A 22,845-nucleotide genomic window follows, 5' to 3' on the forward strand; every position below is an offset into this window, starting at 1 on the left:
GCCTTTTTTTCACAGAATTAGATAAAACTACTTTAAATTTCATATGGAACCAAAAAAGAGCCCGTATAGCCAAGACAATCCTAAGCCAAAAGAACAAAACTGGAGGCATCACGCTACCTGACTTCAAACTCTACTACGAGGCTACAGTAACCAAAACAGCATGGTACTGGTACCAGTATATCTATCTATCTATCTATCTATCTATCTATCTATCTATCTATCTATCTATCTATCTAGATATAGATAGATAGATATCTATGGAACAAAACAGAGGCCTCAGAAATAATGCCATACATCTACAACCATCTGATCTTTGACAAACCTGACAAAAACAAGCAATGAGGAAGCAATTCCCTATTTACTAAATGGTGTTGGGAAAACTGGCTAGCCATATGCAGAAAACTGAAACTGGACCCCCTTTCCTTGCACCTTATACAAAAATTAACTCAAGATGGATTAAAGACTTAAATGTAAGACCTAAAACTATAAAAACCCTAGAAGAAAACATAGGCAATACAATTCAGGACATAGGCATGGGCAAAGACTTCATGACTAAAACACTAAAAGCAATGGCAACAAAAGCCAAAATTGACAAATGGGATCTAATTAAACGAAAGAGCTTCTGCACAGCAAAAGAAACTATCATCAGAGTGAACAGGCAACCTACAGAATGGGAGAAAATTTTTGCAATCTGTCCATCTGACAAAGGGCTAATATCCAGAATCTACAAAGAACTTAAACAAATTTACAAGAAAAAAAAACAAACAACCCTATAAAAAATTGGGCAAAGATATGAACAGACACTTCTCAAAGAAGACATTTATGTGGCCAACAAACATATGAAAAAAAGCTCATCATCACTGGTCATCAGAGAAATGCAAATGAAAACTACAATGAGATACCATCTCATGCCAGTTAAAATGACGAACATTAAAAAGTCAGGTAAAAAAAAAATGCTGGAGAGGATGTGGAGAAATAGGAATGCTTTTACACTGTTGGTGGGAGTGTAAATTAGTCCAACCATTGCAGAAGACAGTGTGGTGATTCCTCAAGGATCTAGAACCAGAAATACCATTTGACCCAGCAATCCCATTACTGGGTATATAACCAAGGGATTATAAATCATTCTACTACAAAGACGTATGCACACATATGTTTATTGAAGCACTGTTTGCAGTAGCAAAGACTTGGAACCAACCCAAATGGCCATCAATGATAGACTGGATAAAGAAAATGGGGCACATATACACCATGGAATACTATGCAGCCATAAAAAGGATGAGTTTACATCCTTTGCAGGGACACGGATGAAGCTGGAAATCATCATTCTCAGCAAACTAACACAGGAACAGAAAAGCAGACATCACACGTTCTCACTCATAAGTGGGAGTTGAACAATGAGAACACATGGACACAGGGAGTGAAACATCACACAGCAGGGACTGTTTCTGGAATCTCTATATATTTCCCTGACTTATATCTACCCCATTGCTAATAACACACTTGTCTTAATTAGTGTAGTATTCTGACGAGTCTTAAAAGTGGGTTTTGGCATGGACACAGGGAGGGGAACATCACACACCGGGGCCTGTTGGGGGGGGGGGGGCTGGGGGAGGGATAGCATCAGGAGAAATACCTAATGTAAATGATGAGTTGATGGGTGCAGCAAACTAACACGGCACATGTATACCTATGTAACAAACCTGCACGTTTTGCACATGTACCCCAGAACTTAAAGTATAATAATAATAATAATAAAGTGGATTTGGGGAGGCCAAACCAGGAGGACAACTTGAGTTCAGGAACTGAAGACCAGCCTGGGCAATGTAGTGAGACCTGTGAAACATGTGAGACCACATCTCTACAAGAAAATAAAAAACTTAGGTGTGGTGGTGCACACCTTTAGTCCTAGCTACTCAGAAGGCTGAGGCGGGAAGATCACTTAAGCCTGGGAGTTAAATGTTGCAGTGAGCCAAGATTTTGTCACTGCACTCCAGCCTGGGCAACAGAATGAGACTCTGTCAAAAAAGAAAGAGAGAGAGAGAGAGAGACAGAGAGAGAGAGACAGAGAGACAGGGGGGGGAGAGAGAGAGAGGGAGAGAGAGAGAGAGACAGAGAGAGAGAGTGGGGGAGAGAGAGAGAGAGAGAAAGAAGGAAAGAAAAAAGAAAGAAAGAAAGAAAGAAAGAAAGAAAGAAAGAAAGAAAGAAAAAGAAAGGAAGGAAGGAAGAAAGGAAGGAAGAAAGAAAGGAAGAAAGGAAGGAAGGAAAAGAAAAAGAACAGAAGTAGGTAAAGTGATTCCTCCAACTTTATTCTTTTTAAAATTGTTTTAATGATTGTAGTTCTTTTGATTTTCAGTATAAATTACAGAATCATGTTGTGCATGTCTACAAAAAATCTTACTGTCAGTTTAATTATACTGCGTTATATCTATAGATGAATACAAGGAGAACTCATATATTTATTGAGTGTTCCCATTCATAAACAAAGGATATTCATGTTTATTCTCTTTATTTAGGCCTTCCTGGATTTTTTATTAGCATTGTGTAGTTTTCAGGACTTAGAATTTCTCTGATTCATACCTAGGTTTTTCATTTTTGGAGCTATTGCAAATGACACATGTTTTTAAATGCTTTGTTTCCATTTATATACTTACTGTATATACAAATAAAACTGATTTTTGTGTATTGAGCATATATGCTTTACCTTTCGTAAAGTCACTTGTTATTTCTTGGAATTTTTTTGTAGATTCCATGGGATTCTCTGCATAGATAATAATGTCATCTGTGAATATCAGGCAGTTTTGTTTCTTCTTTTCCTCTCCGAATGTCTTTTATTTCTATTTCCTGAATTATTACAGTAGGAAGGACTTCTAAGTATGATATTGAATAGAAGTGGCAAGAGTACACAACCTTGTGTTTTTTTTTTTTTTTTTTTCTTGTGTTGTTCATGAACATAGGAGGAAAACATTCAGTTGTTTACTCTTAACTATGATATTAGCTGTGGGTTTTCTTGTAGATTCCCTTTATCAAGTTGAGGAAGTTCTTTTCCATTCTTAGTTTGGTGAGAGTTTATGTCCTGAATAGATGTTGAATTTTGCTAAAGGCTTTTTATACATCAATTAATATGACCATATCTTTCTTTCTTTTATTGACCATTAATATAATGGAATCAATTGATTGTTTTTTTAACATTGAAAAACCCTGCATTCCTGAAATAAGCCTCACATGGTTGAGCGATGTTTTTCTTTTTAGACATTGCTGGATTCAGTTTGCTAATATTTTGTGATGATTTTCACATTTATGTTAATGAGAGTTGGTGGTCTGTTGTTTCTTGCTTGCTTCTTTTATACTGTCATTGGCTGGTTTTGGTATCAGGGTAATCCTGGCCTCGTAAAATGTGTTGACAAGTAGTCCTTCCTGTTCTATTTTTGGGAAGAGATATTGTAGAGTTCGTATTAATTCTTCTTTGAATGTTTGGTGAAATTTGCCAGTGAAGCCATCGGGGCTCGGAATATCTTTTTTGGAAGGTGTTTAACTATGAATTCCATTTCTTTCTATATAGAATTTTTTTTGTAGAGATAGGGTCTCACTTTGTTGCCCAGGCTGGTCTTGGTCTTCTGAGCTCAGACAATCCTCCCACCTTGGCCTCCCAAAGTTCAATGTCTTTACAGGACTATTCAAGTTATTTTATATTGGGTGAGTTTTGATAATTTGTGTTTTTAAAAGAATTAGTCCATTCAACAACAATTCAAGTTGTTGAATTACATGCATTGAGTTGTTTGTAGTGTTGGGTTGGTGCAGAAGTTTTTGCTGTTAAAAGTAATGACGGGGCCGGGCGCGGTGGCTCAAGCCTGTAATCCCAGCACTTTGGGAGGCCGAGGTGGGCGGATCACGAGGTCAGGAGATCGAGACCATCCTGGCTAACACGGTGAAACCCCGTCTCTACTAAAAATACAAAAAACTAGCCGGGCGCGGTGGCGGGCGCCTGTAGTCCCAGCTACTCGGGAGGCTGAGGCAGGAGAACGGCGTAAACCCGGGAGGCGGAGCTTGCAGTGAGCTGAGATCCGGCCACTGCACTCCAGCCTGGGTGACAGAGCAAGACTCCGTCTCAAAAAAAAAAAAAAAAAAAAAAAAAAAAAAAGTAATGACGGGCCAGGTGCGGTGGCTTATGCTTGTAATCCCAGCACTTTGGGAGGCCAAGGTGGGCAGATCACCTGACGTCAGAAGTTCCAGACCAGCCTGGCCAATATGGTGAAACCCCGTCTCTACTAAAAGCACACACAAAAAAATCCAGACGTGGTGGGGGCTACCTGTAATCCCAGCTACTCGGGAGGCTGAGGCAGGAGAATCGCTTGAACCTGGGAGGCGGGGGTTGCAGTGAGCCGAGATTCAGCCATTGCCCTCCAGCCTAGGCAACAAGAAAGAAACTCTGTCAAAAAAAAAAAAAAAAAAAAAGGTAACGGCAAAATCTGCAATTACTTTTGCACCAACTTACTACCATTTTTCCCTCTACTGGGACATTGCTAGTCTGTGTCTTAGTCTGTTTTGTGTTGCTGTAACAGAATACCTGAGACTGGGTAATTTAAAAATAAAAGAGGTTTACTTAGCTCATGATTCAGCAAGCTGGGAAGTAAAGGAAGCATGGCAAAAGTAACTGCTGAGCTTCTGGTGACAGCCACCTCCTAGGCCAAAACATAGTGGAAAAGGCCAAAGGGGAAGCAGACATGTGCAAAGAGGGAAAACCCGAGGGGCATGCTGGCTTTATAACAAACCCACCATTGTGGGCACTAATCCAGTCTCACCAGAGCCAGTACTCACTCACTACCTCGAGAACGGCAGCAAGCTGTTCATGAGGGTTCTGTCTCCATGACCCAAACACCTCCCACAAGGTCCCACCTCCTAACACCACCACACTGGGGATCCAATTTCCACATGACTTTTGGCGGGGACAGACCCATCTTACCCAAACCATAGCAGTATATTTCTATCCCAATAAGATGAATTTTTTCTATAATGTGCATTTTTCTGTGCACTTAATGTATAATAAAGAATTTGCCTGGACTTTGTCCCTGAGTCCTGGGAGATAACCTCTAATCCCTTGCAATTTCCCAAGAGATAGGTGCGGCTTTGTTATTCCTGGTGGGCCCCATGGACCACGCTTCATGGTTTATGCTAATGAGGTGAATCATGGTAGGCCCCTAGATAGTTTATGTAATGAGATGACTCTGAATGGAGGTTGGCCATACTAGAAAGACCAACCACATGACTAGAGGGTTGGGTCATTGAACTATGCAGTATCAGCCCAATCATCAGAGAGAGAGAGAGCAAGGCTGTAGACTGAGTGCAACCAGATGGCCAACTAAGTGATGGTCAACACAGAGGGTTTATCTGAATTATCTAGTCTGCCATTACCAGAAGGAGAAGACGTTGGGTTTATTCCAATCTCAGTGATCACTCCTCAATCTTCCTTACTGGTTCCTCATCTTCTCTCAAAATTCTCTTTTTGGGGATGGAGGCTGTTGAAAATGTTCTCTATTTTGATATGCATGGTGGTTACATGGGTGTAGAACTGTGTTAAGATTGTACCCTTAGGTTTCTGTGATTTTCTGTATGTATGTTATACCTCATTTTTTTTATTTTTCATCTTTTAATTTTTTTTTTTTTTTTTGAGACAGAGTTTCACTTTTGTTACCCAGGCTGGAGTGCAATGGCATGATCTCAGCTCATTGTAAACTCTGCCTCCTGAGTTGAAACGATTCTTCTGCCTCAGTCTCCTGGGTAACTGAGATTGCAGGCACCTGCCACCATACTTGGCTGATTTTTGTATTTTAGTAGAGACAGGATTTCACCACGTTGGCCAGGCTGGTCTCGAACTCCTGACTTCAGGTGATCCACCCACCTTGGCCACCCATACTTCTAGGATTACAAGTGTGACCCCCCTCTCCTGACCTGTTCTACATCAATTTTAAAATATATCATATAAAAGTGGAAATACATGGTACAAGCTGGAAGAAGATATTTATCCTACATGCAATTGACAAAAGGCTGGTATCAAGAATATATTTTGACAACTCCTAGAAATCAATAAGGAAAGGCAAACAGTCGGGTAGGAAAGTAGACAAAGATTATGAACAGGAATTCCATAGAAGAAGGAAACTATGTGGCCAATAAACACGTGAAGATATGCTCAGCTCATCAGTAGTCAGGGAAATGCTAAACATGACTACAACATAAATCTTATACTCATTTGATTGGCAAAGATTTAGAAACCTAGCAACATCAAAGGTTAGAGAGGATGCAGAGCAGTGGGATCTCACACAGCTTGCCACATGTTGGGAATATAAACGAACACAACCAGTTTGGAAAACAATGTGTCATCAGTACATAAAGTTGAACATTCACAACTCAGCAATTCTTCTCAATGTCCACTGGAGAAGAATTTCACAGCAGTTCTGGCCACAGTAGCAAAAACCTGGTCACACTACAAATGCTCACGAACAAGAGAATGACTAGATAAACTGTGACAAATCCACACCATGATATATTATGTAGCAAGGCAAATGGGGGAACTGCAGTTTTATGCTCAACAATGGATAAATGTTAGTTTGAGAAAAGCAATTCCCACAGGACCACATGCGGTGTGATATCCTTTTTATAAAACTCATTATCAAGCAAAACTGAAGAGGATAATGGTTGGGCACAGTGACTCACGCCTGTAATCCCAGCACTTTGGGAGGCAGATTCAGATGGAGGGCTTGAGTCCAGGAGTTTGAGATCAGCCTGGGCAACATGGCTAAACCCTGTCTCTACAAAAAAATTGGCCAGGTGTCACGGCGCGCTCTTGTAGTCCCAGTTACTCAGGAGGCTGAGGTGGGAGAATCACCTGAGCCAGGGAGGTCGAGGCTACAGTGAGCCAAAATCATACCACTGCACTCCATACTGAACAATCAGAGTGAGACCCTGCCTCAAAAAAGAAAACAAGAGTATATACTTATTTGCAACAAAAATCAAAAGAATGCCAACTACACAATTCAGGTTAGGGTTACTTCTGGTGGGAGTGAAGGGTCATGAGGATGCAGTGAGGGGGAGCTTAGAGGTGGATATAAGTAAGTTACTTGTAATAGTCTAGCTCTTGGATTGGGTAATAGGCAAATGGGGGCACCTAGCATTGTAAAATAAATAAACAAATAGGGCCTCACATCAGTAACGAGTAGCATGTTATGAAACAAGGAGTATTATTAACTCTTCTGTTTTACCTAAGTCTCCTCCAAAAATCAAACACTGCATTAGACTACTTAGACCCGGGCCTGAAATATTTTTCTTCTCTCCTTCCAGGCTACACACAAGCTCCACCATTGGTCAGGCCAGAATGCATTCGAGTTTGACATCCCTCTCTTTGTATGTATTTGAGCAGGAGGCACTAGAGCAGGTCTGCATGTCTTTCATCTGGCACTGTTTAACCCAGATGCTAGTTGGGACAGAAAGAATCCCACAGAACCCTGAAATAAACTGGGACCCAGTGATCAATACAAGTTCTACTCGGTGAATGTAGATTAGAGCAAACTGAAGAAAAAATGTCCAGACTTCTAAATGAAATGTTTCCCTACAAAACAGCTTAGAGTGAAGGTCTTCCAGAGGCCCTTTGCACAATTTTCCACTTAATTAGGTAATATTTCTCCTCTAAGTGCACAAGATCATGTTACTGTATCGTGTTGGGTTTTAACACTGATCAGTAAATATGTTTATCCATTTTTTATGAAGAAGATGACAAAGTTACAGATGAACAGCCAGATGAAAGAGATGTATAGGGCACAGTATGTGAGAAGGGGCATGGAGCTTCCATGCCCTCTCTAGGTGCACCTCCCTCCAGGAACCTCCATGTGTTCAGCTATGCGGAAGTTCTCTTCTCCCCAAATTCTTACAAATAGAGAGCCCCAGGGCTCAATCCTTGCTCTGATTCTTTTCTTTCACTACACTCTTGCCATAGCTGATGAAAGACCCTGGTTTTAATACTACCTGTATCAGGAACAAGACAAAGATGCCCCCTTTCACCACTTCTATGCCACAGAATACTGAAAAATTTAGCCAATAAACTTAGGCAAGAGAAAAAATTGAAAATCACACAAATCAGAAAATAACAAGTTTACTGGGAGTGGTGGCTCATGCCTGTAATCCTAACACTTCGGGAGTCTGAAGCAGGTGGATCACATGAGGCCAAGAGGTCGAGACCAGCCTGGGCAACATGGAGAAACCCTGTCTCTACCAAAAATACAAAAGTTAGTCGGGCATGCTGGCGTGTGCCTGTAGTCCCAGTGTCTTGGGGGGCTAGAGCATGAGAATCATTTGAATCCAGGAAACTGAGGCTGCAGTGAGTCGAGATCAAACCACTGCACTCCAGCCTGGGTGAGAAAGTGAGACCCTATCTCAAAAAAGAAAAGAAATAAAATAAGAAATTAAATTACCTCTGCCTGCAGATGACATGATTTTATACACATAAAATCTTAAAATATTTTACAAAAAACCTTAAAATTCAAATGAATTTTAAGGAAAGTTGCAAAATACAAAATCAACATACACAAATCAGTAGCTACCTGAAAAAGAAATCAAGGAAACAATCCCATTTACGATAGCTCTCAAAAATAACATAAACTACTTAGGAATAAATTCAATCAAGGAGGTGAAAGATCTGTACACTGAAAACTGTAAAATACTGATGAAAGAAATCAAGGAAGCCATAAATAAATGGAAAGCTATCCCATGATTATGGATTGGAAGAAACAATATTGTTTAAATGTCCAATATTTAAACAATATTGTTTAAACTCAAAGCAATCAACAGACTCAATGCAATCCCTATCAAAATTCCAATGCTATTTTTACATACATAGAAAAAGCAATCCTAAAATTCGCGTCAAACCACAAAAGACTCCAGTTACCCAAAGCAATCTTGAGCAAAAAGCTGGAGGAATCACAACCTGATTTCAAAATATAATAAAAGCTAGAGTAATCAAAATGGCATGGTATTGGCATAAAAACAGACACATAGACCAACATAATAGATTAGAAAGAAATTAATACGTTTATTGTCACGTGATTTTCTTTTTTTAAGTTTATTATACATATTTAGTTAATCTATACAGAATCAAGTAGATAAAATCAGATTCACCTTAGTGAAAAATCTCTACAAAATGTCTTTGAAAAGCAAAACAAGACTGACTCTTAATAATTCGTATCCTTATGAAAGATGTGGGCAGTAAATATAAAGCAGTGTATATAGCACAAACCAGAAGATATTTGCATCATTTTTTTTCACAGTTATTTCCATCTACAATCTGAAAGAGGTAGATTTTTCTGCAGCACCTGAGAATTGAATTGTGATAACCAGGTGTAATAAAGGCAGTTACATAGATAACTGAAAAATACTGGTGTCAAGACCAAGATATGTACTCCTAACAAGTCTGAGGATGAAAAGGTCCATATTATCCAAGACCCAAGTTTTCTCTACACCTTGGAGCCTACTTCCACCGTAAATAATACACATCAGGATTCCATGATGGTGCAACAAATGCAATTTAAGTGAATTCAACATTTAAACCTTTTCTGGGCCAGACTAGTAGCATTACAGTGTTCTAGAATATGATAGATATGGAATGTGCTACAAAGCCACAACAGTGGGCTGGTGAGGTATCATCACGCGATTTTCAACAAAGATGCCAAGAACACATATGGTGAAAGGACTGTCTCTTCAATAAATGGTGTTGGGAAAACTGAATATCCACATGCAGAAGAATGAAATGGGACCCTTGTCTCATATCATATACAAAAATCAAGGCAAATTGGACTCCGAATTTAAACGTTAGACCTGAAACTATAAAACTACCAGAAGAAAACATAGGGAGAAACATCCATGGCATTGATCTGGGCAATAATTTTTCCGCTATGACCCCAAAAGCATGAGCAATCAAAGAAAGAATAGAGAAATGGGATTACGTCAAACTGAAAGGCTTCTGCACAACAAAGGAACCAATCAACAGAGTGAAGAGGCAACCTACAGAGTGGGAGAAAATATTCTCAAACTATACATCTGATAAGGAGTTAATATCCAAAATATATAAGGAACTCAACTCAATAACAAGAAAACAAATCACCTGATTTTAAAATGTGCAAAGGATCTGAATAGACATTTCTCCAAAGAAGACATACGAATGGCCAACAGTTGTATGAAAATGCTCAACATCAACATCACTTATCATCAGGGAAATGCCACAATGAGCTATCACTTCACACCTGGTAAAATGGCTATTATCAGAAAGATAAAAGAGAACAAGTGTTGGCGAAGATGTGAAGAAAAGAGAACCTTTATACACTGTTGATCGGAATGGAAATTAATACAGCCACTGTGGAAAACAGTATGGAGATTTCTCAAAACACTAAAAATAGCACTATCCAGCAATCCCACTACCAAGTATTTATCCAAAAGAAAGGAAATCGGTAATATCAAAGGGATACCTACACCCCCATGTTTATTGCAGCACTCATCACAATAGCCAAGATATGGAATCAACCTAAGTGTCCATCAGTGGATGAATGGGTAAAGAAAATATACACAGGAAATATGATTCAGCCACAAAAAGAATGAAATTCTTTCATTTGTAGCAACCTGGATGAAACTGGTGGTCATTAAGTTAGGTGAAATAAGCCAGGCACGGAAAGACAAATACCGTACGTTCTCACTCATATGTGGGAGCTAAAATAGCTGATCTCATAGAGATAGAGAATACAGTGATAGATATGAGAGGCTGGGAAGGATGTGTGGAATGGGGGACAGGGCGTTGGAAAGAAGAGCAGTTGGTTAATAGGTACAAACATACCGTTAAAAAGAAGGAATAAGTTCTAGGCTGGGCATGGTGACTGACGCCTGTAATCCCAGCACTTAGGGAGGCCGAGGAGGGCAGATCGCTTGAGCTCAAGGGTCCAAGACCAGCCTGGACAGTATAGCTAAACTCTGTCTATAAAAATAACAAATAAAAAAAATTAGCCCAGCATATGGGTGTGCGCCAGTCATCCCAGCTACTCTGGAGGCTGAGGCAGGAGGATCACTTAAGCCCAGGAGGTTGAAGCTGTAGTGAGCTGTGATCGCGCCACTCCACTCCAGCCTGGGGTGATAGAGTCAGACCCTGTCTCAAAAAACAAAACAAAACAAAACAACAAAACAAACAAACAACAACAACAAAAAAAACAAAACCAGAAGGAATAATTTCTAATGTTTAGTCAGAGAATAGGGTGAGTAGAGTTAACAGCGATGTATTATAAATTTCAAAATAGCCAGAAGAGAGGACTTCAAATGTTCCCAATACATAGGAATGAAAAATATTCCAAGTGATGGCTAATCCAAATATCCTGAATTGATCATTACACATTATATGCACGCAGCAAAATATCACATGTACACCATAAATATGTGCAACTATCACAAATCCATTAAAAATTAAAATTAAAAAATTATAAACAGAACTATCAGTTGATTCAGCAATCCCTCTACTCGATATATGGCCAATGGAAATGAAATCAGTATGTCGAAAATATCTACACTCGCATATTCATTGCAGCACTGTTCACAACAGCCAAGACATGAAATCAACTTAAGAGCCCATCAGTGGATGAATGAATAAAGCACATGTGTATATCTACACACAATAGAATAGTATTGAGCCTTAAAAAAAAGACAAAAGGACATTCTGTCATTTGTGGCAACATGAGTGAATCTGGAATATATTATGTTGAGTGAAATAAGCCAGGCACAGCAAGACAAACACTGTATAATCTCACTGGGATGCGGAATCTTAAAAAATCAAACTTTTTAGAAATAGAGAATAGAATGGCGGTTACCAGGGTTTGGGGGTGGGGACGACTGGGGAGACACTGGTCACAGGATACAAAACTTCATTTAGACAAGAAGTCTAAGTTCAAGAGATCTATTGCAAACATGGTGACTATAGTTAATAATAACAAATACTTGAAAATTGCTAAGAAGGTAGATAGATTTTAGGTGTTCTCAGCACAAAAGATGAAAGGTATATGAGTTCAACCATATTGTAGTTAGCCTAATGTACCCATTGCACAATGTATACCTATTTCAAAACATCATGTGGTATACTATAAATATATACAATTTTGTCAATTAAAATATAAACAAAAATAAAATACAAAAAATTTGAAATCAATTCCATTTGTTCAATAAAACTGATGTGATCCTGGTGAAGATGTGCAGAAACTGAAACCTTTGTGCACTGTTGATGGGAATGTAAAATGGCACAGCTGCTGTGGAAAACCGAATGGCAGTTACTCAGAAAATTAAAAATAGAACTGCCATATGATCCAGTAATTCCATTCTGTGTCTATATCCAAAAGAATAGAAATCAGAGTCTCAAATAGATATTTGTACATCCCTGCTCATAGCAGCATTATGCATGAGAGCCAAGAGATGGAAGCAATCCAAGTGTCCACTGATGGATGAATAGAGAAACAAAGTATGGTACGTTATTATTTGGCCTTTAAGATGAGTTATGATTTGGCCTGTAAAAGGATGGAATTCTGATACATGCTATAATGTGGATAAAACTTTAGGATATTATGCTATGAGATGAGCCAGTCACTAAAGGACAAATACTACATGATTCCACCCTGTATGACAGATCTAAAATATTCAAACTCAGAAACGGAAGATACAGTGGTGGTTTCCAGAGGCTAGGGGGCAGGGGAAAATGAGGAGTTGTTTAATAGGTATACATATCAGTTTTGCAATGGAAGACATGCTAGAGATTGGCTCCGCAGCACTGCGAGTATACTTAACACTACTGAACTGAAAACTGAAAAACGCTTAAGATAGTAAATTTTATGTTCTATGTATTTTAACATAACTCAATAGAAAAAGTGGTGTAATTTCTGTCTCTGGAGTGGACCCTGAAGAAAAATATTGATATTATGATTATTCCCATATGTATTTCTTTAGCCCAGAGCCAGACCTTTGTCTACTCAACATCTCCACGTGGATACCTAATAGACATCTCAAATTTAAATATCCAAAACCAAACTCCTGACATTAAACACAAGAAGCAAGAAATATGAACATATTTTGTGATTCCACTAATATAAAAGTACATAACAGTCAACACCAAATCATATTATTAGTATTTCTTGAATTTAACTTTTATTTTAAGTTCAGGGCTACATGTAAAGGTTTGTTACATGAGTAAACTTGTAACATGGGGGTTTCTTGTAGAAGTTATTTCATCACCCAGTGATTAAGCCTAGTACCCATTAGTTATTTTTCCTGCTACTCTCCCTCCTCCCACACTCCACTATTCGATAGGCCCCAGTGTGTGTTGTTCCCCTCTTTGTGTCCCTGTGTTCTCATTATTTAGTGCGTACTTATAACTGGGAACATGTGGTATTTGGTTTTTTTGTTCCTGCATTAGTTGGCTAAGGATAATGGCCTCCAGATCCAACCATGTTCCTGCAAAGGACCTGATCTCACTCTTTTTTATGGCTGCATAATATGCTATGTGTATATGTACCACATCTTCTTCATCCAGTGTACTATTGATGGGCATTTAGGTTGATTCCATGTCTTTGCTATTATGAATAGTGCTGCAGTGAACATACACGTGCATGTGTGTTGATAATAGAATGATTTATATTCCTTGGGGTATATGCCCAGTAATGAGATTGCTGGGCCAAATGGTATTTCTGTCTTTAGGTCTTTGAGGAATCACCACACTGTCTTCCACAATGGTTGAATTAATTTACACTCCACCAATAGTGTATAAGTGTTCCTTTTTCTCTGCAGCCTCACCAGTATCTGTTATTATTATTATTATTACTTTTTAATGATCGCCATTCTAACTGGAGTGAGATGGTAAATCATTGTGGTTTTGATTTGCATTTCTCTAATGGTCAGTGACGCTGAGCTTTCTTTCATGGCATTGTTGGCTTCATGTATGTCTTTTTTTGAAAAAGTGTTCATGTCCTTTGCCCACTTTTTAATGGGGTTGTTTTTTGTTGTTGTGGTGGTGGTGGTTTTTTAAACTTGTTTAAGTTCCTTATAGATCCTGGATATTAGATCTTTGTCAGATCCATCGTGTGCAAAAATTTTCTCCGGTTCTGTAGGTTATCTGTTCACTCTGTTGATAGTTTCCTTTAGTGGGCAAAGCTCAGTAGTTTATTTATATCCCATTTGTCAATTTTTGCTTTTGTTGTAATTGCTCTTGGTGTCTTTGTCACGAAATCTTTGTCTATTACTTTGTCTGGAATATGATTGCCTAGGTTGTCTTCCAGGACTTTTATAGTTTGGGGGTTTATATTTAAGTCTTTAATCCAACTTGAGTTAATTTTTGTATATGGTGTAATATAGTCTGGCTCTGTCCCCACCCAAATCTCATCTTGAATTGCTGCTCCCATAATCCCCACATGTCCTGGGAGGGATTCGGTGGGAGGTAATTGAATCATGGGGGCAGATTTTTCCTTTGCTGTTCTCATGACAGCAAATAAGTCTCACAAGATCTCATGGTTTTATAAAGAGCAGTTTCTGTGCACATGCTCTCTTTGCTGCTGCCATGTGAGACATGCCTTTGCTCCTCCTTCGCCTTCTGTCATGATTATGAGGCCTCCCAAGGCATGCGGAACTGTGAGTCCGTTAAACTTCTTTTCTTTATAAATTACCCAGTCTCGGGTATGTCTTTATTAGCAGCAAGAGAATGGACTAGTACCTGGTGTAAAGAAAAGGGGTCCAGTTTCAATCTTCCATATATGGCTAGCCAGTTATCCCAGCATCATTTGCTGAATAGGGAATCCTTTACCCATTGTTTGCTTTTGTCAGGTTTATCAAAGATCAGATAGTTGTAGGTGTGCAGCCTTATTTCTGGGTTCTCTATTCTGTTCCATTGGTTTCTGTGTCTGTTTTCGTACCGGTACCATGCTGTTTGGGTTCCTATAGGCCTGTGGTATAGTTTGAAGTTGCGTAGTGTGCTGCCTCCAGCATTGTTCTTCTTGCTTAGGATTGCCTTGGCCATTCAGGCTCTTTTTCAGTTCCATATGAATTTAAAATAGTTTTTCTAGTTCTGTGAAGAATGTCAAAGGTAACTTAATAGGAATTGCATTGAATCTACAAATTGCTTTGGGCAGTATGGCCATTTTAATGATATTGATTCTATCTATGAGCAGGAATGTTCTTCCATTTGTTTGTGACATCTTTGATTTCCTTGAGCAGCGTTTTGTAGTTCCTCTTGTAGAGATCTTTCACCTCCCTGATGTGGTGTATTCCTGGGTATCTTGTGTGTGTGTGTGGCAATTACAAATGGGACTGTGTTCCTGATTTGGCTCTCTGCTTGACCGTTGTTGGTGTATAGGAATGTTAGTGATTTTTCACATTGATTTGGTATCCTGAGACTTTGCTAAAGTTGTTTATCAGCTTAAGGAGCTTTGGGGCTGAGACTACGGGGTTTTCTAGATTTAGGATCATGTTGTCTGCAGGCAAACTGTACTATTAAAAGAATGTAATATAGGACATAGGACAAAAAAAACGTAGAGGAAAAAGAGGAAAGGATGATCACAAAAGTAAATGTGCTGGTTTCCTCTTGAAGGAAGAATGAGGCTGAGATCAGGCAGAGACACCCCAGGAGCTTTGGGGAATGCTGGTGGTTTTCTCCTCTGTGACATAGGGGTGTTTCTATAGAGGTGCCCTTGATAATCACTATTAAACAACATTTCAAAATAAAGAGGGATGAAATTGCTAATAACAAATAACACACATTTGTAGTTAAACACTTCTCACAATCCACAGACATGGAAATGACTGATTAGTTTTCTGTATGTGTAGTTTTCCAGTTTTAAGATTGTCCCACAAATGGAATCATAAATTGTGTAGCATTCTATATTTGGTGTCTTTAACACAATGAAATACATACAACACCTCTAGAACTGCAATGGTACTCTTTCTTGACCTTGGTGCTAAATACATGCTTTCATCACTTCACAACAGTTCATTCACAGTTGATTGGTTTTCTAAACTTGTATATATGTATAGTATGCTTCATAAATATCATGTAATATTTAACTTTATGTAATTTGTTATATCTTGGTAATGGACTTTTCTTAAAAACAGATAGTATACCTAAGAATACCCAGGACATTTCCATTGTGGGGGGGAAAAAAAAAGGAATTCCATCATACAAATATACCACAATTAACTGACACAAACTATGAAGGTAAAAATTTGCATAGTTTCCCCTCAGTGTTGTTGAATGAGTTGAAATCTCTATACACTCTTCCTAAGAGACTGCATACACCACCTCCCACAACTCCGCACACAATTTCGGAAAGTTCATGGACTCCGGGTTGAGAAGCACTGTTCCAGGCCACCTTTCTCTTTTCACAGATGGGGAAATGGAGGTTCTATAAGGGGAAGTGCTTTTCAGCAGGTTAGGAGAGAGCCAGTTCTTTTGACTCCTCAGCTAGCGCTTGTTTTGCCTTACTCTGCCATCTGTTGTGCCTGTACAGAACTGTACAATACCAAGAGACAACCATCCGGAGTGACCCCAGCACACCACAGGTCCTATGGACAGAGTAAAGGCAACAGCTGCTTCTTCACCTAAGATGCTCTCATGAGCTAATCTGGCTCTAGCTGTAACTGACAGCAAATGGGATGGATTGCAGTGCTTAGAACTAGTCAAGAGGTTGGGAAGAAGCTGCACCAACTTCGATATCAATCCACATGAGGCCTGTGTATGAGGAGATAGAGTGGCTTCTGCCCTGCTGAAGGATAAAATAGAGTCTGAGGAGGTGCAGCCTTGAACTATCTGGTGGCCTTGACGTGGCACTGCCCCTCTTAGATTCCTCACTTGCACACTTACCATGAGTTGGCCTGTTAAATTTCTCCAAGAGTTCTTCTAGTTCCAATATTCTGCACTTCTATGATCTTAGAGCAAGAACTATGGAGAAAAAAAAATCAGTTGAGGTGTTTGTGTCCTAGAATTATTTCCAAAATAATTTTTTCTCTTGAATTTCTTCTAATGGTATAGAATTAGCAATAAAGAAAATTTAGTTTAAAGGGATGAAAAAGGCTGGGTGTGCTGCCTCACACCTGGAATTCCAGCACTTTGGAAGGCTGAGGTAGAAGGATGGCTTGAGCCTAAGAGTTGGAGGCTGGAGTGAGCTATGAGCATGCCACTGCACTCCAGCCTGGGTGAGAGGGTGGGACCCTGTCTCAAAAAAAATGTAGATGAAAAATCCCTAACGAGAATCTGAGAAGACCCTTTACTTAAGTAGTAATTTAAAGTAAAGTTTCAACATAAGTGGTTCCTTGATTTCTGCTTCTCATACACCCTTAAGTAAGTCCTTACAGTTGCTGGACTTCTAAACAATGGGATCAGACAATGGAGCAGCACTTACCATGGGAAATGCTATTTATCTCTAGGCAGAGGGGTGGTCCCCAGAGAACCAGAGAATAGTTTGTTGGTTGGTTTGTTTTGTTTTGTTTTGTTTGTTTGTTTGAGGCAGGGTCTCACTTTGTCATCCAGTCTGGAGTGCAGTGGTGATTTCGTCAGCTCACTGCCAGGCTCTACCTTCCAGGCTCAAGTGATCCTACCACTTCAGCCCCGCAAGTGGCTGGAACTACAGGCATGTGCCACCACACTTGCCTAATTTTTTGTATTTTTCATAGACACAGGGTTTTGCCATATTGGTCAGGCAGGTCTTGAAATCCTGAGCTCAAGCGATCCTCCTGCCTTGGCCTCCCAGACAGGCATGAGCCACTGTGCCCGGCTCCAGAGAAGAGTTTTTATTTTGTTTCATCAATTGATGAAATAAATAACCACAACAGTCTTCCTATTTGACCATATTAAAGCCACAAACCAGTGTGGAGCCTTCACTCGAGCCACTCTGGAGGAGTACAAGACTAGAAACAAAAGCAGGGGAAACTCATTCTTGGATGGAGGCTGATTTTTAGGAAAATGCCTCTGGCCTTGCCTATTATTCTGTAGAGGAGTACTTTGTACTTCTACACTGCTAAAATAGTACTTCATTGTGTGAATGCACCACAATGTATTGAACCCATCCCATGAAAGTTGCAACAAACAATAAGGCCCCAAGAGGCTGTGCACTCCAGCCCGTTATCACTGTTTGTCAGGGTCCCGTGCTTTGTCTAGCACATCAGTGGTCTTGGTTGGGCCTGAGGAGAAGAAAGAGGAAGAAAAGAGTTGCTGGGCAAAGTTGCTGGCAAGGTTGGTGTTAAGATGGAAGTGCCAAGCGGGCAAAGGAGATGCAGCCCATCAGAAGAATTGCCAACACTGCTTCCACCTTCATTGGCACAAATGGCCCTTTCAATCCCAACAGCTAACCTTAGAGAAGAGGACAAATCGAAAAGGCGTGAAATCACCAGCTGCCGCTACAAGCTTGCCAGCAAACAGCTTAAAACGGCACTGCCCTCACCTGGTCAAATTAACATATTACATTGAGGGCACATCTTTTTTTTTTTTTTAATTTATTTATTATTATTATACTTTAAGTTGTAGGGTACATGTGCATAACGCGCAGGTTTGTTACATATGTATACTTGTGCCATGTTGGTGTGCTGCACCCATCAACTCGTCATTTACATCAGGTATAACTCCCAATGCAATCCCTCCCCCCTACCCCCTCCCCATGATAGGCCCCGGTGTGTGATGTTCCCCTTCCTGAGTCCAAGTGATCTCATTGTTCAGTCCCCACCTATGAGTGAGAACATGCGGTGTTTGGTTTTCTGTTCTTGTGATAGTTTGCTAAGAATGATGGTTTCCAGCTGCATCCATGTCCCTACAAAGGACACAAACTCATCCTTTTTGATGAGGGCACATCTTTTTAGATTTTTTTTTGGTCATTTATTTTTCTCCAGTTCTTGGTCCTCCACCTCTGAGAGTAAGTGGATGGGAGGTGGCAGATCTCCTGTGAGAAACTGTATCAAGTTACCAGGTTCATGAGGTTCCAGTACAAAATCACAAATTCTGAATGAAAACTTACCATCCAAATATAAAATATTTACTAAAAAGTCAAAATCAATATCACAACTATGTATCATTCCTATGATGTTTAGTGAAATTTATGAGAAGTTGAAAATAAAGCTATTATTGTCAATAAACTGATATTACTACTCTCAAGGAGATCTGCTATAAATAGGGAAAATAATTTTGGTTATCCTTCTAGTTGTAAAATACTTACCTGTTTAATGCAATGTTATTTCCCTTAGCACTGTTTTTTCTCCACTTATGATGGAAGGCAATGTATGGAAAGAAAACATCACAATCTATGTGCACAGTTTAATAAATGATTATCATGTGCACCTGTACGGAAACGTTCCCCTAGGTCCCAGAGGAGAACACCGCCAGCATCCCCCAAAGCCTCCTGGGGTGGCCCTGCCTGAGCTCAGCCCCACTCCTACTCCAAAGGGAAACCAACATCTTGGCTTTTCTGATTGTCCTTTCCTTGCTCTTCTCTATGGTTTTATACCCTAAGTATGCGTTCTTCAACAAGATAGGTTAGTGTTGCCTGTCATTTGAAGTTACCGGAATGGAGTCATTAAACATGTCCGTGTTGTTACTTGCTTCTTTCATTCGATGCTATCTTTGTAAGATTCATGTCTATTATTCCTTAGAGGAGTACTTTGTACTTTCACTTTTTCAGAAAGTTCATGGACCTCAGGTTGAGAAGCACTGTTCCATGCCATCTTTCTCTTTTCACAGATGGAGAAATGGAGGTTCTGAAAGGGGAAGGACTTTTCAGCAAGTTAGGAGAGAGCCAGGTCTTTTGATTCCTCATCTAGCACTTCCTAGATGAAGTGCTGAAATAGTATTCCATTGTATGAACACACCACAATATACTGATCCCATTCCATGAAAGCTGTAATATTCATTGTTTCCCATATTTGGAACTGGATGACTACAAAAATACTACTCATAAACCCTTGTCAGCACAAGTAAAGGAGTCCTGAGGGGGATGTGTAGGCTGCTAAAAGCACATATTTAAAATAGTGTATTAATCTGTTTTCATACTGCTGATATAGACATACCCCAGAACTGGGAAGAAAAAGAAGTTTAATTGCACTTACAGTTCCACATGCCTGGGGAGGCCTCAGAATCATGGTGGTAGATGAAAGGCACTTCTTACATGTTGGCAGCAAGAGAAAAGGAGGAAGAACCAAAAGTAGAAATCCCTGATAAACCCATCAGATCTCGTGAGACTTATTCACTATTACAAGAATAGCATGGGAAGGACCAGCCCCCATGATCCAATTACCTCCCCCTGGATCCCTCCCACAACATGTGAGAATTCTGGGAGATACAATTCAAGTTGAGATTTGGATGGGGACACAGCCAAACCATATCATTCTGCCCCTGGCCCCTCCAAATCTCATGTCTTCACATTTCAAAATAAATCATGGCTTCCCAACAGTCCCCTAAAGTCTCAGCTCATTTCAGCATTAACCCAAAAGTCCACAGTTCGAAGTCTCATCTGAGACAAGGCAAGTCCCTTCCACCTATGAGCCTGTAAAATCAAAGCAAGCTAGTTACTTCCTAGATATAGTGGATGTACGGGTATTGGATAAATATGCCATTTGAAATGGGAGAAATTGGCCAAAACAAAGAGGTTATGGGGCCCATACAAATCCAAAACCCAGCAGGGCAGTAAAATTTTAAAGCTCCAAAATGATCTCCTTTGACTCCAGGTCTCACATCTAGGCCATGCTGATGCAAGAGGTGGGTTCCCATGGTCTTGGGTAGCTCCACCCCTGTGGCTTTGCAGGATACAGCCTCCCTCCCAGCAGGTTTAACCGGCTGGAATTGAGTGTCTGCAGCTTTTCCAGGATCACGGTGCAAGCTGTCAGTGGATCTACCATTCTGGGGTCTAGAGGACAGTGGCCCTCTTCTCACAGCTCCACTAGGCAGTCCCCCAGTAGGGACTCTGTGTGGGGACTCTGACACCACATTTCCCTTCTGCACTGCCCTAGCAGAGGTTCTCCATAAGGGCTCCACCCCTGCAGCAAACTTTTGCCTGGACATCCAGGTATTTCCATACATCTTCTGAAATCTAGGCAGAGGTTCCCAAACCTAAATTCTTGACTTCTGTGCAGCCGCAGGCTCAATACCTGATGGAAGCTGCCAAGCTTGGGGCTTCCACCCTTTGAAGCCACAGCCTGAGCTCTATGTTGGCCCCTTTCAGCCATGGCTGGAGTGGCTGAGACACAGGGCACCAAGTCCCTAGCTGCACACTTCATGGAAACCCTGGGCCCGGCACATGAAACCACTTTCGTGGGCCTCCAGGCCTGGGATGGGAGGGGCTGCCTTGGAGGTCTATGACATGGCCTGGAGACATTTTCCCCAGGGTCTTGGGGATTAGCATTAGGCTCATTGCTCCTTATGCAAATTTCTGCAGTTGGCTTGAATTTCTCCTCAAAAAATCGGATTTTGTTTTCTACCGCATTGTCAGGCTGCAAATTTTCTGAACTTTTATGCTGTTTCTCTTTTAAAACCAAATGCTTTTAACAGCACCCAAGTCACCCTTTGAATCCTTTGCTGCTTAGAAATTTCTCCCACCAGATACCCTAAATCATCTCTCTCAAGTTCAAAGTTCCACAAATCTCTAGAGCCTGGGCAAAATGACACCAGTCTCTTTACTAAAACATAACAAGAGTCACTTTTACTCCAGTTCCCAACAAGTTCCTCATCTCCATCTGAGACTACCTCAGCCTGGACCTTATTGTCCATATCACTATCAGCATTTTGGGCAAATCCATTCAACAAGTCTCTAGGAGGTTCCAAATGTTCCCACATTTTCCTGTCTTCTTCTGAGGCCTCAAAACTCTTCCAATATCTGCCTGTTACCCAGTTCCAAAGTCGCTACCACATCTTCAGGTATCTTTTCAGCAATGCCCCACTCTACTGGTACCAATTTAGTAGATTAGTCAGTTTTTACACTGCTGATAAACACATACCAAGACTGGGAAGAAAAAGAGGTTTAATTGGACTTACAGTTCCACATGGCTGGGGAGGCCTCAGAATCATGGTGGAAGGTGAAAGACATTTCTTATGTGGTGGCAGCAAGAGAAAAGGAGGAAGAAGCAGAAGTGGAAACTACTGATAAACTCATTAGATCTCATGAGACTTATTCATTATCACGAGAATAGCATGAGAAGGACCGGCACCCATGATTCAATTACCTTCACCTGGGTCCCTCCCACAAGACATGGGAATCTGGGAAATACAATTCAAGTTGAGATTTGGGTGGGGACACAGCCAAACCATGCGAAATAGGACAGCATACAATTAATGAGAAAAAGTTACAAGATAAGACCAACTAAAGTAGAAGGAAATAATCAAAGTAAAAGCAGAAATCAGTGAAAGGGGAAACAAGCATAAGAATCACAAAACCAGAAGTTGGGTGTTTGGAAGAAGAATGAAATTGGTAAAACTCTTTTGAGACTGGTTAAGAAAATAAGGGGGAAGAGCACTGCTATCAGGAAAGAAAAGGGAGAAACAAGCACAAACCATGTTACGTCCGCTCTCGTGCTGCTATAAAGAAATACCTAAGACTGAGCCATTTATACAGAAAAGAGCTCAGGGTTCTGCAGGTTGTACAGGAAGTGTAGCAGCTTCTGCTTCTGGGAGGACTCAGGAAGCTTACTATCATGGTAGAAGGCGAAACAGGAGCAGGTACTTGTTACATGCTAGGAGCAGGAGCAAGAGAGAGAGCAGGCGGTGGTGTCACACACCTTTAAACAATCAGACTCATGAGAACTCACTCGCCACTGTGAGGACAG

At 40.3% G+C, this 22,845-nt stretch overlaps 1 protein-coding gene across 1 annotated transcript in view; it reads left to right on the forward strand.

Moving 5' to 3' along the window:
• Nucleotides 1-2,077: 2,077 nt before the first annotated feature.
• PIN4 (peptidylprolyl cis/trans isomerase, NIMA-interacting 4) overlaps nt 2,078-22,845 on the forward strand; it is a 363,345-nt gene continuing 342,577 nt past the window's right edge. Inside the window, exon 1 of the mRNA XM_050776446.1 lies at nt 2,078-2,081. The gene's annotated coding sequence lies outside the window, so the exon portion shown is untranslated. The remainder of the gene's footprint in view (nt 2,082-22,845) is intronic.

Source organism: Macaca thibetana, chromosome X (assembly GCF_024542745.1).
Source record: "Macaca thibetana thibetana isolate TM-01 chromosome X, ASM2454274v1, whole genome shotgun sequence".
Taxonomy (NCBI): domain Eukaryota; kingdom Metazoa; phylum Chordata; class Mammalia; order Primates; family Cercopithecidae; genus Macaca; species Macaca thibetana.